Consider the following 19,810-nt stretch of genomic DNA (forward strand, 5'->3'; position numbering starts at 1 on the left):
CAAGCCTTTGGCACTTTCACCATGAGTACTGCCACGGCCCTTCTGATAATGTTCATCCCCTCAGCAACTAGGTTCTTCCTTGGGAAAGGAAATCTGATTTCGAACTCCACCATTCCCCTTAAAATTCTCCCAAACTCCACTGACCTGACGACTCTGTCGCAGCTGCTCCACATAGCAGGCCAGGTAGCTCTGCCGCCTCCTCTCCCTAGGTCTCCCTTGCTTGCTGACTCACGTCTCTCCTTGCCACGTTCTCTACTGCCTTAGGGTCTATTCCCTTTGTTCTTGCAAGCTTTGCCCTCCCTTGCTCACTCAACCCTCTCTCATCCCCCAGATCCTGGCTCAATCAATCCTCACTTCCTCAGAGGAGCCTTCCCACAGCTCCTTGATGAGATCTGAAGGCCCTGTGGTGTTCTCTCAGCAACAGCCTCTTCTTTATAACTTGCATTAAAGTTCTACCTTTACAGATTTACATGATCACTTGATCAAGGTCTGACTCTACCACTAGACTGCAAGCTTGTAGTTAAGAAATAAATGTATAACTGGTCCAAAATGTGCTCAGCAAAAAAGGACAAGAGCTAGTGCAAATGTCTTACTGTATTGTGTCGCCAATGTAAAACATATATCCTGCTGGCCTGGCTCATTCTTCTCTTTGGATATCAGTTACTAATTCTACCACAGCCTAACACAGAAGCACTTTTTCCTGCCACAATTTTAAAAAGAAAAAGACATTCCTTGGTATATAAGGAAAAACCAACCAGCCAAGAACACAGAATACAAATATATACATTTCAGGTTTTTTTCTTTTTCTTGTTTTTTTTTTTTTTTTTTTTTTTTGAGATGGAGTCTCGCTCTATCGCCCAGGCTGGAGTGCAATGGCACAATCTCGGCTCACTGCAACCTCCACCTCCCAGGTTCAAGCAATTCTCCTGCCTCCGCCTCCCGAGTAGCTGGGATTACAGGCGCACACCACCATGCCCAGCTAATTTTGTATTTTTAGTAGAGACAGGGTTTCACCATGTTAGCCAGGCTGGTCTCAAACTCCTAACCTTGTGATCCACCCGCCTGGGCCTCCCGAAGTGCTGGGATTATAGGCATAAGCCACCGCGCCTGGCCACATTTCGGTTTTTTTTAAGGACAGATTCCCTAGGAGACATATTAGATCTGTTTTTCTATGCTTTAGAAAGTTTCGGAAGGGTATGGTGGCTCATGCCTATAATCCCAGCACTCTGGGAGGCCGAGGCGGGCAAATCGCTTGAGCCCAGGAGTTCGATACTAGCCTGGGCAACATGGTAAAACCCTGTCTCTACACACACACTACAAAAGATTAGCTGGGTGTGGTGGTGCACACCTACAGTCCCAGCTACTCAGGAGGCTGAGGTAGGAGGATCTTTTGGGCCAGGAAGGTTGAGGTTGCAGTGAGCCGAGACTCTGCAACTGTGCTCCAGCCTGAGCACAGAGTGAGACTCTGTCTCAAATAATAATAATAATAATAAGTCAAGGTATCTAGTAAGGCTATGAGCCACCTAGATGGCTGACATTTGAGTGCCACAAATGTGAGAACAAAACCAAATTAAAAGTCTTGGACCACTTAATTGATAAATGCAAACAAACCCACATATCCAGAAATCCTTTGTAAGTAGTTTAATATGCTCCATTATAACTATTATAGAGAGTATCAGCCTGAAGGGACGATGGCTGATAATGCCAAAGAAGGAACTAAGAGGGCTAGTTTACACAGAACTATACACTAAAAATGGGTACCTCTTACTGTATGTAAGTGGGTAATTCAAGATGAATCACTTAAAAATAATTTACCTCATAGTTCCAGGACTAATATAAATTTACTACCCTATGTTCATATTATAGATTAGGTAATTAATAAAATGTTCAAAAAGTAAAATATAGTTATCAAAATGAAAAATGAGACATTCAGAGAACAATTTTCCTTAATCCCTCTGGCAGAAAATACCAACTATTTTCAATGGAAAGAGAGAAAGGTGAACTTTCAAAACAATCTAGCTCCATACTTATAGATCATATAAAATTTGACATGCATCTCATTTTTATATAAAACCCAAACCTTCAAACATTATTGTAGATACCCTCAAACCACCTTGTCTATACCAAATTCACAGCAAATTGTCTGCAAATGAATGAGAATTTTGAAGACTACATGGCAGTGATGCCTGTCAGACAGCCTTTCAGTTTAGTATTAACCATCAAGTCTATAATGCAGTTATTGTGAAATTGTGTTACTATTTCATTTTGTCCTTATAACAATGAGATGAAAAAATGGAAATTTCACTTCTAGTGATCAAGTAATTGAGACCACGATGGCATCAGGCATGCCAACTGCAGGCAATCTAAACCTCAGATAATCATTGGACTTAAAAGCTATGTTCCACTGTGAATGAAGAATACAAAATTTAAATTTAAATGCAGGAAATATATCCTCAAAGACTATCTTGCTGTGGCAGGAACAGTAATTTATAGCACACTAAATTTAACCTGTGCCAAGAAAATGTAGCTTTAAAATTTTCTGTAACTGTTTTAACCTTGCTTTTCAAGCCCCCACACTTGACTTTAACTTGCATTATATGGTAGCACAGTCCCTTCTGGTTTATAGTCTTGTTCAGGTAAATGCTCAGTTTTTCAATTTTCTCCCTGCTGCTTCTACCAAGATGGCAGCTGTGGGTATGGATATGGGTGAGGTTACAGAACTTCACTGTAGTAAGGTAGAGATTCTCAGGTCTCCAAGACAAGGTTCCTTATAGGTGTGGACCCCAGACACTGGCCAGATGCTGCTGTTAGAGCTCATGGAGGCCGTAGACTCAGGTGTGCTCTCTTGGCCCAGAGTCCAGGGATCTACCCCAGCTGGTCTGTCTCTAACTGGTGCCGAAGACATCTAGACTCCTTAATCTCATTTATACCCGAGACCTGGCTCAATCAGTGTCAGCTAGTGTGGCTGTCAGCTATAGTGTGGGTATCAGCTTGCCCCTCAACACATCTTTCCCATTGACAGGTTCACTGGCTCTCAATCCAGCTACCTGGAGTGTGAAGTAACTTTGGGATTTCTCAGAAGCCACTCACCAGCTAAAGGAGGCCTGGCAGTCCTCTTCACCTAAACACAGTATGCTACATTTTCTTCTGCTGTGGCTGCTTACATTGCGTTAAAGCAGCCTTGCAAGACAGTTTCTTCCCTGAGTTACAAGAAGGGGATGGGGCATAAGCTTCCTTCACTTTTGGCTTACCCTCAACCTACCCACCCCCTAAACCTTGAATTTCAGTTCCCTAAGGTGATGGGGGTGGGGAATGACAAGACATATATACCTGACCACCTGCCTGCTCTAACTCTGCCTGTTCTTCCCACATTCCTTTGACACCTGAATGGGCTGTCCTTCATTTCTCCTTTAATACTCAAGGAATTTCCCCTACAAAGTGGCATTCTCCTGCTCTCTTTCCTGGGGACGTGATAAAAGAAAAGATCAGAAGAGAAAAACCAATTTATTGACCAAAGATACATCATCAGGTATTCCAAAAGTATTATCCCTGCTAAATAAAGATTCAAGAATATTGACAGAATAGAAAACAAAGTTTAAAATTATGGACTGATGATCAGCATAAAAATGCATTGTCCAAATGAAGAAAAAAATCTATTGCTCTGTTGAACAAGTGATAGAGCTTGCTAGAGATTCCTTTATCGAGAGGGACAGACTGTGCCTTTCTTATGACCAATTGTTTCAGTAAGTTATGTAGAGACCATCGAAGTCAGTATACTTAATTTTTGCAATTATTCATGTATAAACAATGTACAGGTAGTTAACAATAGCACAGATACTACTGAGCAAGTTGCTCACTGCTTTCTTAGAGCCTGAACAAAAGCCAGACCCATTAGTACATACTCACACATTCTGCTGATGTTAGAGACAGTAGAGCGAAAATGGTAATAAATTAGTGCTCCATAAAAAAAGCTTGATTCTGTTTTGTTATTTTTTTGCTATATTTTATTATTTGTTTTATTCATCAACACACTGATGAATTGTGCATGCATGTATATAAAATCTATAAGTCTTAAGATTTGGCAAATACAATATCCTAATTTTACATTTTGTAAGAAATGAGAATACTAAAATTGCAAATAAAGCCAATGCACCAAGGTTTAATTTTTTCCAATTCACAAGAGATATGGCTGTTTTAGAACAGGAACGAGCTTAACAAAACTCCGAAGTTCAAAGAAAACAAACAGCAATTTGGTTCTGTATAACATCTTCGGGCTACCTAGGCACTAGGTGCTCAGGTGCGCAATCGCTATGACACTGCTAACATGTGAAACACTGTGAGGTAAGAACAGAAACATAGAAACTCCCTATTCAAGCACTGCGCTGGGTTATCTCTAGGGACCCTGTGACCACACTTTCTCACAGATGTGCTCACAAAGCAGGCAAGGAAGCAGAATAAGACAACTGAAATCTGAAAAAGGTTCCAAGTCACAGCGTTTTGCCGTAACCGTATCTACAGAGAAAAGTGAAAAATACATTCAACGTAGGGTAGTAACAATTTTTATTTTCTTTTCCTAAAATTTGATTTTTCAAAGTGTCTAGTTAGGCTTGTAATAACTCCTCATATCTTATTATGCATTGTGAAGAAAACTAGAAAATGCCAGATTTACTTTCTCTTAGCACAGAAAGAGAAGGCTATCAGACATAAATCAGCAGCCCATGCTATTTTTCAAAGAGCTATGTGTAAAATATAATAAGGTTTCTTTTCAAATAATCTGATCAATCTTTTATTCTTTAATTCATAGTACCCCCCCCCCACCTTTTTCCTTTTTGCCTTTGTTAAATGCCCAGGCATGCCTCAATACCAAGCATTATCAATACCAGCTCACATTCCTTCCCTTATTTAAAAAAAAACTTTCTAGCTCATTACAAACACCCCTTCCCCTTCACTTTCTTTTACATCCCCACCCTATCTAAAAAAACCAAACCAAAACAAAACAACACAGATGTTTAACCAACCAAAATTAATTTAAATTATACAACCTAACCCCAGCCAATAAAAAAAATTACAAAAACAAAACTTGCATCAAAAATAAAAACTCTCGTGCCCTTTGTTCAAGTATACTCTCATGACAACTGGCCGAAGAGGCACCCCCTCTGTGCAAAAATAAAATTGCTTTGCTGAAAATCCTTTGAACAAGTGTTCAATTTCCTTAAGATTTTAAGCGTTATTCCTAACATATGTCTAGTCTGTCTTACATCCAAGTATCTAGCATTTTATCATACATATATAATTAAAAGTCTGCTCAATTAAACTGTATTATCACACAGGCCTGGAAGAGGAACTGTTTATCACCATCACATTGGCCTGATGACCAATGTACACCACACCTTGAGCACTAAAGCAAAAGGAGGAAGAGACAAAACTCTCATAAGTTTTGTCTGTTGTCTTGAAACAACAGTGGCATAATTCAATGTTTCAAGAGAATTAGCCAAAGAACACTGTAAACCTGAATGAAATGTTTGTGTCTGGTTACTTGATGTCAAGAACATCACTGAGGCAGTCCAGTTAAAATCCTCTTCAAATAATATTCTCTAAAAGGCCTCAGTGAGATCATCAGTTTTGCACATAATGAAAATTTAAAATATTCACAGCTGTTAATCACAGGAATTCAGGAAAAGAATGCTGCATTACATATCATGCAGCCTGGAGGCTTTCGGGATAATGTTCTAATTCCATGCTTTACCTCCTAATTTGCAAGGAAAAGCTCGCTTGCTCATGTCACACCTAATCATTTGCAGTTAGTTTCTCAACTAAGCCTTCACACACACTTGCTTTTATCTGCTCACACTCTGCCTCAAACATTCATTCTTCATTCATTAATTCATTCATTCAACCAACAAACATTTTTTAAGCTCCTACTATGTAACAGGCACTGGGAATACACAGATGTTACATTCTGGAGGGAAGAGACATATAACAAGGAAACAAGTAACAGAACAAGATTATCGTAACAAAACAGACAATTCAGTAGAGTACTGGTGCAGTATCTAAGGAGGTGGTGTTTTAGCTTTACTGAAATGACAAGAAGCCAGCCCTTCTACTTCTAGTTCACTCCTTTTACTCCTTCAAAACCCTCCTTCAGGAAGCACTGCAGGATCCCCCAGCTTGTTTTGTGTACTGCTCTTTTCGTGATCCCAAGACCCTATTCACACCTCCAGCAAACCACTCACCACAACTGCACTGGAATCTATGCTTTGCCACGCAGCCTCACTTCCCAGCCAGACAATGATTAAGATCCATGAGGGTAGGTGCCTCACTTAACTCTGTGCCCCTGAGACCTAGCAGAAAGGCCCCCACCTGTTCTAAATACCTCTGACGAAACTTACAGTGACCAATAAGAAATGAGACAAAGGACATGCTGGCCAAAGGAAGATATGTAACTTCTTTGGGTGCGATGGCTCACGCCTGTAATCCCAGCACTTTGGGAGGCCGAGGTGGATTACCTGAGGTCATGAGTTCGAGACCACTCTGGCCAAAATGGTGAAACACCATCTCTACTAAAAATACAAAAATTAGCCGGGCGTGTGGCAGGCATCTGCAATCCCAGCTACCAGGGAGGCTGAGACAGAAGAATCATTTGAATCCGGGAGGCGGAGATTGCAATGAGCCAAGATTGCGCCATTACATTTCAGCCTGGGCGACAAGATGGAAACTGTCTCAAAAAAAAAAGAAACAAAGAAAGAAAAGAAAGAAAGAAAAGAAAGAAAAGAAAGAAAAGAAAGAAAGAAAGAAAGAAAGAAAGAAAGAAAGAAAGAGAGAGAGAGAGAGAAGAGAGAGAGAGAGAGAAGAGAGAGAGAGACAGAGAGAGAGAGAGAGAGAGAGAGAGAGAAAGAAAGAAAGAAAGAAAGAAAGAAAGAAAGAAAGAAAGAAAGAAAGAGAAAGAAAGGAGATATGCCCAATTTCTGTGCCGCAATAATAAGCCTTTCCCTTCTAGAGTGTGGTCACTCTGTAATCACTGACCATGCCCTTCTCACCCTTTATCCCAAACAACCAACAGGACTCACTAGAGTAGGTGTGTTACCAAATGTCTATTTAATGAACTAATCTGAAGTTTTAAAGCTCACTCATGTGGTTTCTCTTGAGCTAGAACTAATAGAGAATCTTATTATAATCAACAAAATATATTCAAGTGGCATGGAAGATAAATCAATATGAATTTGAAAAAAAATCTGCCTCAGATAAATCACATTGTGGCTAGTGTTCATGGAAATTTAAGAGCCAATGGTATGAAAACATGTAAATTAATGGAGAAATACATTATTCCTAACAAAACATGGCAGAAAATTTATATTCACATTCTGTGTTTACAAATAATAGAACAAACTGTAAGATTATAGTACCAAGTACACAGAATATGCATGTAAATGAAACTTTGATTCTACATTTCAAATGAATGAAAATATTTAAACGTTTTCACTGAAAAAGCAAGGTAAAGGGCAGTATGAATCTTTTCTCAACAGAGGAACATGGCTATATTATAACTGCCTTACAATTAAGTCCCTATAGAATTTAAATGTACTGGCATGGATAATATTTACATAATGACTTGTGAGTCACATCCTTCTAGTTATTCTACTACCTGTATTTAAACATAAGCACATGTAAAAACAATAGAAATGATCAAAAATGTATAACAAAATATAATATATAATAGATATACATAATCAGAAATGATCTGGTTAAATTTTTTATTGAGCCCTAAGCAATCAAACAAAAAAGCAGAGATTTCCTTTTATTTTTCTTTATTATGATTATTATTATTTGAGACAGAGTTGCACTCTGTCACCCAGGCGGGAGTACAGTGGCTCGATCACGGCTCACTGCAGCCTCGACATCCCCAGGCTCAGGTGATCCTCCTACCTCATCCTTTGAGTAGCTGGGACTATAGGCTACTATCTGTGTGCCACCACACAAGGCTAATTTTTGTACTTTTTGTAGAGACAGGGTCTCCCTATGTTAACCAGGCTGGTCTCTAACTCATGGGCTCAAGCAATCCTCCCGCCTCGGCTTCCCACAGTGCTAGGATTACAGGTGTGAGCCACTGCACTTGGCCAAAAGCAGAGATTTCTAACAAAATCATTGTTTCCCACTTACAGAAACAAACCAAAAAATCTGATTATTAAAGGACTATACTCCAAACAGTTGTAAATGTAACCTATTACTGGTTATTTTTTATACTCTTGCTCCCAAATCTATGTGGTTTAGTAAGAAAGAAAAAAACTTTTCTAATTAGAAACATACTTTAGTAATATTTAATTGTGCAGCACTTTTTAGAAGCCTGGAACACTTATTTTAGATACATCAATCTTAATTTCAAACAAATAATAGAAAAGCAAAATAAAACTCAAAGGTTGTCACATCACTGAAAGAAGGGTAAGAAGAACTTCAGCTCTAAGCTAGACTGCCTGCATTTGAATCCTAGCTCTACCACCTACTACCTGAGTGGCCTTAGGGAAGTTCCTTAACTTCTCTGTGCCTCAATTTCCTGCGGAGAAAATCAGATATAATAATATAACTTATTCCTGATGTTGCTATCAGGATTAAATGAGAAGACACAAGTAAAATGCTTAGAACACACAAGAGTTAAAGAAACATTATCACCATTATCACCCAATTACCATCAAGAAGAAAGTTCAAAAATGTTCTACTTTTGGGCATTCCCAAATCACCAAAACCAAATTTCTAAAGGAACTCAGAGATCATGGGGTTGTATCCCTGAGGTCTACTTTCTCCTGCCCATGGGGAGAACTAACAGTCATTATTATAAAGCCCAGACTCACAAAGGCAGTCGAGCTGAACTTCCCATCCAATAGAGCTAAGGTTCCTCCAGGAGTGGAAGGATCGTGGGACCACAGCTTCTGCTTGAGGCAGAGAGGGGTGTTCAGGACTTCTGACAGTGGTGGTACTTGCGGAGATTCCATCTGTCTGATCACTAAGCACCATAGCCTGGAGAGTTGGGGCCAGGGAAGCACTACCCACTGGGTGGCAGCTCCTGGCACAGGGTTTAACTGTAACCAGAGTAACAAGGCACTAAGCACTAGACCCCTTCCCAATTTGCCTAGTACCTCATAAACCAAAGGAGGCTTATCTCAACCAATGAGACGGGAGGAAGCTCCCACAATACTACCAGTCAGGTAGTATGAAGCTAGATTCCGTTTTTATTTCTAAAAGAATTGTGAGTGGTTTCCATCTGAGTATAATGGGGCAAATTAAAATTGATTCCACAGGTCTTTGAACTCTACAAAACTATCAGCTATTTGAAAGTAAGGATTATGTCTCAGTCCTATCTGCAGACCCAAGGGTCAATCACTGTGCCTGATACATAGTGTATTTAAAGAATAAATTATTAAGTTTATTCTTTAAATATTAAAATATAGTATTACTATTATACAAAATGGTGTTAACAGATTTTAGAATTTTCATTATATATTAAACACACGCACACACAGACTTTTCATTCTGGTCAAGATGGAGCAGCCCCACTCCTTCCAGGTCCTCCTCCTTAAGACTAAAAATCCTTGACCATGACACACAAACGTGCATAGGAAGCCAAGATGGAAAGAAGGTGGCACACTGAATAGGACTTCGGCACTTGAGAGGCAACACGGCAGTGAGTTCCTGGGTTTCCTTACTGTCTTCCATATATGCCCAATAAGGTGCTGCAAAAGCCTTCAACCTGGAACCACTGATAGACAAATACAAAAATAAAAAAAAAAAGCTCCAAGAAAAACCTGTTCGTTCAGCCAAAGGGCCAGGAAAAGGGTAGGCTAACAACTGAAAATCTTTTTGGCAATACCCTCCCCATTCCAGGCAACAGGGAGGGTACCGCCAAAAAGAAAATGGAAAAACTGCAGCAATGGAAAAACTGCAGAACCACCCCACTGAGGTTCGGGCCGGACCAAGTGGGAAAACACTCTTTTACACATACACATCCTGAGAAAGCAGGCGGCACTGTTACAATTCCCTGCCTGATGGGATCAGTGAGGCTGACCAAGGAGCTAATCTTTCATTGCCCATCAGGCAGTAGCACCTCTGACTTTCCGGCCAGGTTAGCATCTGCAAGATGTAGCAGAGGCAATAAGGCAGGTGCAAATCTGAGATCCGATTTCACTGGGAAGGTGTTGGTGGGGCCAAGTGAGGAGCTGAACATCCACCCCAGCCATCCGCAATGAGGTAGTGTGAGTAAAAGTGGAGCTTTTGCAGAGATGGTATCAATGGGACCAAGAGGGAAGTTGAACATACACATCTGCCCTTATCCTATACCTCAACTGCGTGGCTACCTGCTAAAACACACATTAAATAGGATCCAGAGTCTTGCAATATCTAAAATGACCAGAATACAATTAAAAAAAAATCATCATATTAAGAACCATGAAAATCACAACCTGAATGAATGAAAGAAGACAATTAAGAGACATTAACATTGAGATGAAGCAGATGCTGGAATTATCTGACAGGGATTTTAAACCAACCCTAATAAAAATACTTCAATAAAGAATCCAGAAGAGCCCATGGGCACAGACAAAAAAAAGCCCCAACGAAAGCCTTCTCTTCTCCAGCTAAAGGACCAGGAAAAGAACAGCCTAGCAGGACAAAAGACTTTAGACAATAACTACTCTACCCCAGCCACGAAACAGTGAAAACTGGGGCCCCACCCATGCCAGCAAATGCTGCGTAGAGAACATGTCTAATCCCCTGCCATGCTGGTGTCAGTGGAGGCCAACGTGGGGAGCAGTAACAAGACACTCCTGGCCCTCCCAGCCAGAGTGGTCAGCAAAGGCCTAGGGAGCTGGAATTCCCACCCAACAAAGCAGCAGCAAGGAGCCCCTCTCAGTGGGTGTCAATGGAGGTAGAATTAGAAAACTCAACTTCCATCCCCTTCCTTTCCAGAGGGGGTGTCAGAGAAGGCCAAGAAAAAACAGGAGATTAAATAAGATCCAGAGTCTAATGATATAACATCCAAAATGTCCAGGTTTCAGTAGAAAAGTATTCATCATACTAAAAAGTAGGGAAATCTCAACATGCAAAAAAGACTAACAGGTGCCAACAAAGATTGTAGAGATGTCAGAATCATCACACAAAAATTTCCAAGCTGCCATCATACAAATACTTTAGAGTAATTACAAACATACTTGAACCAAATAACAAAATATAGGAACTCTCAAAAATTAATGGAAGATATAAAAAAAAAAACTTTAGGCCAGGCATGGTGGTTCACACCTGGTATCTCAGCACTTTGGGAAGCCAAGACAGGAGGATTGCTTGAGTCCAGGAGTTGGAGACCAGCCTGGGCAACATGGTGAAACCTGTCTCTACAAAATAAACAAAAATTAGCTGGGTGCGCCTATGGTACCAATTACTTGGGAGGCTGAGGCAGGAGGATCACCTGAGCCTAGGGAGGTGAAGGCTGCAGTGAGCAATGATTGTGCCATTGCACTCCAGCCTGGGTGACAGAGTGAGACCCTGTCTCAAAAAAACAAAAATGTACAACAAAGAAAAACTTCATGAATTGAAAAATAGAACAAATAACTGAAATTTAAAACTCAGTGAACAGACTAAACAACAGAATGGAGAAGACAGAGGAAAGAATCTGTGAACTTAGAGACAGAATAGAAATAATCCAGTCTTAACAACAGAAAAGAAATAGATGGGGGAAAAATGAACAGAGACTGAGAGACATGTGGCACTATAACAGAAGACCTAATATTCATGTCACTGGAGGTTCAGAAGGATGGGACAGAGTAGAGCTGAAAATACATTCAAAGACAATGGAAAAGTTCCAAATTTAGCAAAAGATATAACCTACAGATTCAAGGAGCTGAGCAAACTCCAAACAAGATAAACCCAAAGTAATTCCAGCCAAGACACATCATAGTGAAACTTCTGAAAACTAAAACAAAAACAAAACAACAGCACCTTACCTATAGGAGAAAAACAATTTGAATGACAGTGTATTCTCATCAGTAACCACAGAGGCTAAAAGGAAACAGCACAACAATTTTCAAGCACTAAATAAAAGAACTGTCAGCCAGGCGTGGTGGCTCACGTCTGTAATCCCAGCACTTTGGAAGGCCGAGGAAGGCGGATCACAGGGTCAAGAGATCAAGACCATCCTGGCCAACAGGTGAAACCCCGTCTATACGAAAAAAATACAAAAATTAGCTGGGTGTGGTGGTACGCGCCTGTAGTTCCAGCTATTTGGGGGGCTGAGGCAGGAGAATTGCTTGAACCTGGGAGGCAGAGGTTGCAGTGAGCTGAGATCCGCCACTGCACTCCAGCCTGGAGACAGAGCAAGACTCCATATCGAAAAAAAAAAAAGAGAGAGAGAAGAGAAGAGAAAAAAGAACTGTCAATCAGAAATTCTGTACCAAGCAAAAATACCATTCAGGAATGAAAGCGAAATAAAGACATTCTCAGATGAAGGAAAACAAAGAGAAGTAGCTAGCAAACTTACCCTTAAAGAATGGTTAAAGGTAGTTTTCTAAATAGGAAGTAAAAGATAACCAGCCAGGCGTGGTGGTTCACGCCTGTAATCCCAGCACTTTGGGAGGCCAATGAGGGTGGATTGCTTGAGCCCAGGAGTTCGAGACCAGCCTGAGCAACATGGCAAAACCCTATCTATACCAAAAACACAAAAATTAGTCAGGTGTGGTGGTGCAAACCTGTGGTCCCAGTTACTCAGGAGGCTGAGGTAGGAGGATCGCTTGAGCCCGGGAAGTCACAAGGCTGCAGTGAGCTGTGATTGCACCACTGGGTGACCCTCTAGCCTGGGTGACAAAATGAGACCCTGTCTCAAACAACAACAACAACAAAGAAAGTAAAAGATAACCAAAGAAGCTTGAAATTTAAGAAAAAAATATTAGAACAGGTTACAAAAATAAAAGGTGGGGAATATAAGACTATCCTTTTGCTCATGAGTTTCATAAATCAGATTTGATGGTTGAGACAAAAATTATAAATTTTAACACCATCTGATGTGGTGCTCGATGTATGTAGAAGAAATACTTAAGACATATGTTTTTTAAGTGGGGAGGGCAAAAGGGTCTAAAGGAGAATAAGATTTGTACACTTCACTTGAGTGGTAAAACATTGATAACAGATTGCGGTAAACACAAATGTATATTTTAATACCTAGATCAATAACAACACAATACAAACAGATATACTAAAAAACTGTATAAATAAGATGGAATCCTAAAACTTCCAGAAGACAAAAAAAATAAGAAAATGAAACCAACAGGGTCTCATTGTCATATATAAAATACTATACCCAACAGCAGCAGAATACGTGTTGCTTTCAAGAGCCCATAAAATATTCACCAAGATAGAACACATCTTGGGCCACAAAACAAACTTTAACAAATTTTAAAGAACTGAGATATTTTCTCTGACCACAATGGAATCCAATTAAATATCAGTAAGAGAAAGACAACAGGAAAATCTCCAAATAGAAATGAAATCTAACATTTCTAAATAATCCGTGGGTCAAAGAAGTAGTCTGAAAGAAAATTCTCATTTCATAGAACTTGATGAAAATGAAAATACAACATATATCAAAAGATGTGGGAGGCAGCTTAAGCAGTATTGAGAGGGAAATTTATAGTATTCAATGTATACATTTTTTAAAAAGAGGAAAGGTTACAAATCAATAAGATAAATTCTTCCCTCAAGACTAAAAAAACAAACCCAAAGTAAGGAGGAAATAATCATGATAAAAACAGAAATCAATGAAATTGAAAACAGAAAATCAATGAAGCAAAAGGCTGATTCCACAAAAAGAACAATTAATATTGATAAACTTCTAGCAAGACTGGTAAAGATAAAAAGAAAGAAGACAAAAATCATCAGTATCAGGAACAAAACAAGGAAGATCTCTACAGATCCTGCAGTCATTAAAAAGAAATAAAGGAACACTACAAACTTTACACTCTTACATTTGACAATTTAGAAGAAATGGACCAATTTCCTTGAAAATCAAACTACCAAAAGTTAACCAAGATGAAATAAACAACTTTAAGAGTCATGTAATTATTAAAGAAATTGAATATATAATTATAATTATCAAGTTTCCAATAAAAGAAATCTGCAAGCTCAACTGGGTTTGCTGGAGATGTCTAACACTTAAGGAAGAATTAACAGCAATCTTATACAGTCTCTTCTAGAAATTAGAAGAGAGACAGAGAATCCAGAATTAGAGGTGCACAAAACTGCCCAACTGATTTTTCACTGCAAAGGAACTCAATGGAGGGAGAACAGACTTTTCAATGGATGGTGCTGGAGCAACTAGACATCCATAAGGAAGAAGAAAAAAGAACTTTGGCCTTTATCTCACACCTTGTACGAAAATTGACAAAATAGATAATGGACTTAAATGTAAAACGTAAGCTTATAAAACTTTTAGAAATAACCACAGGAGAAAATCTTCAGGATCTAGGGCCAGGCAGAGTTCTCAGATTTGACACCAAAAGCACAGTCCATAGAAAAAAAAAAAAAAAAAATTGATAAATGACCTTAACAAAATTAAAATTTTTGGTCCATGAAAGACATTGTTAAGATAATGAAAAAGCAAGCTATAAGCTGGGAGAAAATATTTTCAAACATACAGGACAAAAGATTTAAATCCAGAATACATAAAGAACTTAAACTCAACAGTAATAAAACAATCCAATTCAAAATTGGAAGAATGGCACGAGTACTTCACTGAAGAAAATACACAGATGCCAAATAAGCACAGGAAAGGTGTTCAACATTTTTAGCCATTAGAGAAATACAAATTTAAACTACAGTGAGATCACCTACACAACTATTAGAATGCCTAACACAAAAATAATAATATTGATAATACAAAATGCCGGTAAGCATGTGAAGAAACTAGATTCCTCACACATTGCTGATGAGAATGTAAAATTGTACAGCCACTCTGGAAAAGTATACACCAGTTTCTTACAAAGCATTACATTCACATACCATACAACCCAGCAACTGCACTCTTGAGCACCTAACCCAGGGAAATGAAAACTGGAAACAATCTAAAGATCCTTCAAAAGGTAAACAAACTCTGGTACCTCTATACTATAGAATACTAAAAAAGAGCAATAAAAAAGAGTAAACTATTAGTTCACACAAAAACTTGGGTGAATCTCAAGGAAGTTGTGTTGAGTGAATAAAGCCAGTCTCAAAGGGTTAAATGTTGTATCATTCCATTCAAATAGCATTCTTGAAATGACAAAATTATAGAGATGAAGTACAGATTAGTGGTTGCCAGGGGTTAGAAAGAGGGGAAGGCAAGGGTGTGGCTATGGCTACAAAAAGGCAGCACAAGGGATCCCTGTGATAAAACCGTTCTGTAGCTTGACTGTGGTGGACACATGAATCTACACAAGTGATGTAATTACATATAACTAAATATACACACACAGGAGTGCAGATAAAATTGGTGTAATCTGAATAAGGTCAATGGAAATACATCAGTGTCAATTTCCTAGTTATGATATTATACTGTAATTATGTAAGATGTTACTAAGGGGAGAAACTGGTCAAAGGATATAAGGAATCTATTATTTCTTACAACTACATGTGAACTATAATTATCTCAAGATTAAAAGTTTAAGGGGAAAAAAAGCAAGATATATGTGAAAATGAATGTGAAACAGGAAGTGAGGACGGCAGCGTCCAATCTGATTCAAAAGTTTCACGAGTTTTGTAGTATCCAATAGGCACACACATTTCATTAGTAAATAACTGTGATTATTCCTCACTCTCATAAAAGGGTTTATGAGAAGGAAATTTAGCCAAGAGACTGAGTTTTCCAAATGAGACTGTTTAAACTGTCACAGCAAGATGCTGGATGGGCAGGTTTAATGTTTAAATTGTCTGTGTCTTCTCCTTCCCTCCAGTGCCCTGGGGTGGGAAGAAGCTTCTGATGAAAAGTAGAACAGTTAAAAGAAAAAAAAAAAAGCTACAGTTTTTGCACATTTGAAAGTAATGGGTATATGTGTGATCCTGCTACATACAATTAAAGATGTTAATATTAAAACTTTCTGTAATGTAGTCACTGCAATTTCATTTCTAAAATTCTGATTCTAGCTTATTTTGCTTAAATGAAGATGTGCCAATGAAGAGTTTAAAAGTCTAGAAAAGATCAGTGCAGCCAGAAGCTCTCAGGAGGGAGACACGTAGGTTGCTTTCTTAAAACTTTATTGAGGCCAGGCACGGTGGCTCACGCCTGTAATCCCAGCACTTTGGGAGGCTGAGGCAGGCAGATCACCTGAGGTCAGCAGTTCAAGACCAGCCTGGCCAGCACGGTGAAACTCCATCTCCACTAAAAATACAAAAATTAGCCAGGTGTGGTGGCGCATGCCTGTAATCCCAGTCACTCAGGAGGCTGAGGCAGGAGAATCACTTAAATCGGGAGGTGGAGGTTGCAGTGAGCAGAAATCACGCCACTGCACTCCAGCCTGGGCGACAGAGTAAGACTCTGTCTCCAAAAAAAAAAAAAAAAAAAAAAAAACCGTATTGAATAAATAACACTCTCTAGAACTTGTAATATGATGAACTAGGTCTACATTGCATGCAATAAAGCTAAAAATGATAGTAGTTTACTATCAAATATTAAGCAAATTAGTATTTCTCATTGTACAGGAACCCTGGTAGTCTAATGTCTTTGTGTCTCCTAAGTCTCGCGACTGAGGTTTTTGAGTACCACCTCCACTGGGGCAAAGGTGCGCTTTCTACTGCGCCTTCCTTCTCTTAAACAATCAGGCAGAAACATAACGCTTCCAAGTATGCATCTTGATCTCTAGGTAATCAGGCTGCTGCTGGCATGACTTCTGGCTCTTCAGGATGGCTGCTGGCCTCCCATGGCTAGTGCCCAGTATCTACGTTTTTGTTTTTAAGAATTCTGTTTATCAGCAGGGAAATCAAAAGACTGGGAGTCAGAGGTGGTACTTCCTGCCTGCTCCATTCAATCTTGTTATGCACTGTAACTAGAAGGGTTTTGCTCACTTCCTTGTTGTGCCTACAGCAAGAGGAATTGTTTCTTTCTCCAGGAACTAGCTTGTCCCCAGGAAGGTACATGGTGGAGAGAGGAAGAGTTGATATAGAGCCATTGGAGGGACTCTGTAGGCCAGGTGTATCCCTCTCCTGATCCTTCACATGATCCTTAAATGCTCTTAAATGAGATACAGAATAACACAATGATGTTCAAGGCAAGAGACACCAAGGATACCACCAGCATGAAGATGATGAAGGTGCTTTTCTCCAGGGCCAAGAGAGGAAGCAGTCTGCTTAATGTGGGGAAGGATCTCATTTGCGAGTGTAAACCACACTTAGGTTGAACCCATAGACAGACCACGGGATCATCAGGAAGGCCACCTCAAACAGAGGCCCGAAGACAACACCGATGGTACACGTTCACAGCAAGCTCCCTGGGATTTTCACCTTTCCATGTTTCTCAAGGCCACACTTGAACTTCTTTATTTAAATTCCCTGCAAGTGCATCTCCACACTGACATCACCAATTTGGGCAACTGCGAGTTCTCCCAGTTGCCTGTTCAACTTCTCTTCTTTTCACATCACATAGAACACGTGTGTCAGGTACAAGAGTGGGGGCAGAGACCCAAGTATTATCTGCAGAACCCAGAAGCATACATGAGAGATTGGCAAAGACTGGTCATAGCAGGCATTTTCACAACCAGGCTGCTGAGTGTTACAATGAAAAGCAAACTGCTCATCATCCCAGGCTGACTCAACTGCAGTACTCAGGAGCAGGATTCAGGAAATGAAAAGCACTGAGAGCCACACCTCACCTCCAGCTGGGGACTAAGCTTGAACCTTCTCTAGGAGGTGCCTGAGGCACTCCAGTCACCCATGTTGCCTGTTCGCTGTTAGTTCACTTAAAAAAAGTGAAGTAGGCATGCCAAATGATTGTACTCATTGAGGGACTAAGTAAAATGAAAAAAGTTAAGTTGAAGCAGCCAAAACTGTCTCAAGTTCAAAAGTCTGCTGCTGTTTGGTACCTTCCTCGCTCCTTCTCCCCAATGAAAGAAAATTGCTCACACCAGGTAGAAGTTTATGTGAATTCATTTTCATGCAAGGTAAATAATTCTAAACAAGGATGTACATATACCTATAATAGGGCAAGTTACATAGATGGAGGAACAAAATAGACAAATCTAAAGGTCTCTTTCAATTCCAGAATAAAGCAATGTCGAAAACAATGATTCAACAACAGAAACTGAATTAACAATTCATACTTACACACTGACTAATTCATCTTGAGAAAATTAGGGCCAAAATCTCCCAAACAGATAATGATACTCATTCAACTAGTATTTATTTAGAGCCTCCCAGGTGCCAGGTACCGTGCTAGGCACTGGTTCATTGGTGAGTAAAATGGAATTCCTATACTTGTGGAACTCACAATCAACCAGGGGAAACAATAATTAAAAGTGCAGTATTTCATTGAATGTAAGATAATTGTAAGATAAACCATTATTTTACCTACCACTTAGAAAGGAATCAAGAAATCCAGTGTCATCACAATTTCAGAAATGTGAGGAAAAATATCTATCATGGAATCCAGAAAAAAGGTTCAGTGAGCAAGTGAATATACAACTTCAAATTTAATTAAGTGCCAAGAAAAAAACAAATAGGAGGCCCCAGCAGAGGACAACACGAAGACACCCAGATCAGACTGGATAGGGTCAGCCAGGCCAAAAGAGTGAGAAAATTGCTGTAGGCGAAGGAAGCAGCCTGTGCAAAGATTTTTAAGAGTGAAGACCTCACTGTATTCAAGGAACTAAAAGGCAGGCAGTGACGTTACCAGGTAGTAGGCAAAGGAAGAAACAGCATAGCCTGAGACTGATGCCAGAGTGGGAGCTACCTTCAGGCATCCATTTGGCAGCAGCAGAGAACTAGGGACAGAAAGTGAGATTACACTGTGATGCTGGGGCAAGACTGAGGCCATGGGAGAAATTATGAATGGCTGTTCAAGAGCTCTAGGAGCCAGTGGGAGGGTTGGAGGAAACTGGATCAGACTGAGGAACCTACAGAGCAGCACAAGGATGGGTATTCTGTGCTAACAGATGGCCAGTGAGTTTTGGTGGTGACAAAAATTAAGAGGATGTCAAGAATGATGGGGCTGGTCCTGAGAATCTCTGGAGAGAGGAACAGGCAATCAATCCTGGCACTGTGGCACTGAATGCTTCAGTGAATGAAGTGGCATTTTCCAAGGGTAGCTGCCAGCCCAGTTCGCATGAAGTACTAAGATGAGAACAAAAAATGAGCTGCTGCTCCCTCATAATCTGGGAATTGGAGGTCAAGTCCCTGACAACAGGGGTTCTAACTTAAATATGTATTTACTGAATGTAGACCATCTATCTTCAGTTGAATTGTTAGCACATGGAAGCTATTTTATTAAGACTATATTACTATACATTGTATTCATTCTTGTGGGTTTCTTCTAGGGTACTGTTATAAGAAGAGTTCTTAAAAAAAACATTTTGGGAGGAGCAACACTGATACCACCCACTAATCTGCTGAGGGTGGTGGAACCTGGCATGGTGCATAACTCATAAGCATGCCACTCCTGAAGACTTGCTAGTCTTCATCCATTTCCACTCTACAGCCCTTATTTCTTTATAATAAAGGTCTCCAAGCGAAAGCATAGTAAAAGGTTTCTGTCTCTAATTCAGAGCATGCTACACAAATAGATCTATTTTAAAATGGGCCACAGCTAATTGATTAT

The 19,810-nt window shown here is 39.8% G+C and overlaps 1 protein-coding gene and 1 pseudogene across 3 annotated transcripts in view; both read right to left on the minus strand.

Moving 5' to 3' along the window:
- CDKL5 (cyclin dependent kinase like 5) overlaps positions 1–19,810 on the minus strand; it is a 212,565-nt gene that overhangs the window by 87,474 nt on the left and 105,281 nt on the right. The gene's annotated exons all lie outside the window — the stretch shown is intronic.
- On the minus strand, positions 16,731–17,933 carry LOC140710801 (gap junction alpha-1 protein-like; annotated as a pseudogene).

Source organism: Chlorocebus sabaeus, chromosome X (assembly GCF_047675955.1).
Source record: "Chlorocebus sabaeus isolate Y175 chromosome X, mChlSab1.0.hap1, whole genome shotgun sequence".
Classification (NCBI taxonomy): domain Eukaryota; kingdom Metazoa; phylum Chordata; class Mammalia; order Primates; family Cercopithecidae; genus Chlorocebus; species Chlorocebus sabaeus.